The sequence below is a fragment of the Fukomys damarensis genome, unplaced genomic scaffold (assembly GCF_012274545.1).
Source record: "Fukomys damarensis isolate Sample0158 unplaced genomic scaffold, DMR_v1.0_HiC HiC_scaffold_24, whole genome shotgun sequence".
Classification (NCBI taxonomy): domain Eukaryota; kingdom Metazoa; phylum Chordata; class Mammalia; order Rodentia; family Bathyergidae; genus Fukomys; species Fukomys damarensis.
Genome location: NW_022900936.1, coordinates 14,309,461 through 14,312,853, shown reverse-complemented (window position 1 = coordinate 14,312,853; position 3,393 = coordinate 14,309,461). Strand labels below are relative to the sequence as shown.

The window sequence follows — 3,393 nt, the reverse complement described above, 5'->3', positions numbered from 1 at the left end:
AAACATACTGTTGCAGACTTTTCTGTCCCCCGAAGTGAATAAAACATAGTTGATTTTTATGCATTACTAGCCAAAGAAATCAAAAAGTTGGAGCTTGAAAGAGCAGTCTAGTGCCCACCATGATACTTCTATACTTTCATGGACTGTAAGTTTGGAAATATAAATTAATGTTGTGAACATGCTTTAGGCTATGAGGATGTATTGTGGCAAGTGAGGGCTACCAGTGTCCAGCTCAAATTAGTTTTGGTGTCACCCACATATTGCCTGACAATCAAAACTTTGCACATATTTTAACATGAAGTTCGTGCTGAGCCCCAGGTCTTATTCAACTCCTTGCAATCCCTCTCCTGCTCCAGCCCCAGCTTCACATTACGGCACACAAGGACGCTGGACACCTCCAGCACAACTGGGTTACAAAAAGTGAGGACCCTGATTTCCAAAGTAAAGTTCCCTGGCTAACACTCCGGAGATGCCAGCCCCTTGCCGCAGCTCCCTATGCCGTTGGCTTCTGCCCACTAAGCAATACTTCATTTACAGACACTTGCCTCATAATCTTGGGAAACAGAAATGCAGCACAGCCTTCCGGACTCTGTCTGCAGGCAGTGTGGGATGTTTGAAAATAAGACTTTTTATTAGCCCAAACCATATCACAGAGAGGCAAACTGAAAGGGGACATGGGAAGGCAGGCGGGGGAGGACTAGGAGAAGAAGTGGAAGTAAAAATTATTTAGATGCAATATGCATATGTACCAACTCCCCGAGATAAGTTATTCTGTAATGTAATCATACACCAATAAAAATGTTTGACTTTAAAGAGGAGATCATGTGGATGCTCTTAGGCAAATGATGGGGCCATTTACTGCTACAACAGGCTTCTTAAGTTGCATGAATGTAGTCATGAAGTTTCTGACAGCTTCAGCCACGTTAATGTTTGCTCTTTTTCAGTCATCTGTGAGGTGCCTCATAAAATAAAGTCAAGACCACAACAGAAGACCCTGCCAACAGCCCTGAACAGCAGCAGCTTGTTGTCGTCAGCAGTCCAGCACTCTGGACTTCTCTCATTACCTTTGGATTTCGTGAGCTATTCTCTGGTGATGTTATAAATCAAAAGACACAGTGACACCATCTTGCTTGATGCCATCTTGCCTCCTGACTACAGTATCTCTGCATCTGTGGGCATTTTCTGTTTGCTTTGTATTGGAACAAATGCCAAGCTTGTCCAAAGGCCAGCCTCTTCTATTGTCCACATACTTAACTTTTCCTAGTTGTGGTTCCCCTAACAGGCATGTGCATGCTGGTTGACCTCTGAACCATTAGCACAACCATGAATGAGGATGTATCTCTTCTATTAACAGCCAAGCCTATGGCCATTGCTTCTCATCTCAGGGGTGATACCTGAGGCACTTGTGGGTTTATTCGGAGCCTGCACCCTGTCCTGGCTCATTCTGCACCAGAAGGGGCAAATAAAGATCCCATGGGCTTCTCTGCTGCCACTTCTCGTCCACTGGGACCTCTGGACTCTGCTCCACAGGGTCCAGACTCTCAGGGCTCTGTGCTTCTGCTCTAATACAACTCTGAGCTTCAGGTATCTGATACCTAACTTCTCAAGGTCCATGTTCTTCCGGCCTGACCAGAGGTGAGGATGTGTTTTTCCTAAACTTCTAGCTGGCCACCAAGCAACTGACTGTCCCTGGATTCATGATCTCTGTTGATCCCTGGTGCCATTGGGCAGGGGTCCTCAATCCAGGCAGCACTGTCGAAGGTAAACAGTGAGCAAAGATTCATCGGTATTCACAGCTGCTCTCCACTACTTCCATCACTACCTGAGCTCCACCTCCTCTCCAGTCAACAGGACTTTTCACTCTATGCTCTTTGAAGGCTTGAGCGAGGGAAAAAATGGCAGCAGCAGAACTGTCAATCAGTACAGACTTATAACTTCTGATGGTGGTCTAAGTAGGACCCACAGTCAAGGACTGTATGAAGAACACAAATCTTTGTATATCTTGTTGCCACTATTGCAACTAGAGACATGGTTGGCCTTAGAGCACTCACACCTTCTTCCACAAAAGGTATCCTGTCCCTCCCCCAGTAAGTTGGGATATTTGTGCTTTTCTGAGGATCTTTCAGGATACTCTTTCTACTTCCTGGCATCTTAGTTTGAGGGTTGTCCTAAGATTTTAAATAAACCCTGAACTAATGTGTTTCTGCCTACACAATCAATACTATGAACGTTACAAGATTCTGTGGCATCTCCCTAAAAGTGGCAGGACAAGGTGACAGCCAAAATTTGGGCTCCAAGACTTTCTACACCCAGAGTTCTTCTGCCTTTAGCTGTTTCTGCTACCACCATCTTGTATATAAAACTTTGCAAAGAGCTTGAAGTTTTCTGAAAACTGTGAAAGCCATTACTCTGAACTTGGTTTCCTCCTGGAAAATGACTCTAAACACTGCAGTATTTTGAGAGCCCAATCAGTCTTAATTCCTGAATGCCTGGAAAGTCCTATGAGATTTTCAGAAATGCTCCTATGTGAATAGAAAACATTATTCTTTATTTACCTTCTCATTCTTCCGTATCTTTATTTACACAATACTATTTTCATTTTGATTGGGTATTTCATTTTACATGCCACATTTGAAATATTCTCTTAGGGCTCCTTTTTTGAAGGGGGAGGGGATACCAGTAATGAAAAGATTAAATGAATAATACCCATTTTTTGAGCCAAGAAATAGTATATTCCAAGAACAATGAACTCTAGAACTACATACTTCTAAGACTTACATTATATTCAATAGATTTTTCCAAGACAGGAAAATGCCTAGAAGCTGTACCCTACAACTGATTGGGAAATCCAAACACTGTCACCATGTAGGCGATATCTGCCTCTCACGAGAAAGTCCCTTTGTTTTAAAGCAATGGCACTTATATAAGGACCAGTCTGATTCATCTTATACTGACATATGTGTGAACTCAAACTATGCAAACTTGGATTGCTTAGTGTTGTGACAGAAAAAACAATCCAAACATGGAAAGGCCCAGTTAAAACAAAGCCTTAATGTATTTTTTTAATACAATAAAGGCAGGGAAAGCATATGGTGTCCTTGTGCTCGTTATGTTCCTATAATTTATCCTGCATGTCTGTTTAGCTGGTCCGGAATTTTAGTAAATTTCGTAATTATGCTTGCAACCATAAGTCAATATGCTTACATATGATTGTGCATGTGTATTTTATAGAGAGATATATAGATATAAATATTATAAGTGTATATATCAGTTTCCTCAAGGATTGGTTCCAAGATCTCCTATAGATACTGAAATTATGAATGCTCAAATCCATAAGATGATACAGAATTTTCATATAACCTACATGTATCATATGCTTAAAATTATTTCCAG

The 3,393-nt window shown here is 41.7% G+C and overlaps 1 pseudogene; it reads right to left on the bottom strand.

Moving 5' to 3' along the window:
* Nucleotides 1-290: 290 nt before the first annotated feature.
* Nucleotides 291-1,784, bottom strand: LOC104851491 (annotated as a pseudogene).
* Between the last annotated feature and the right edge of the window lie 1,609 nt (nt 1,785-3,393).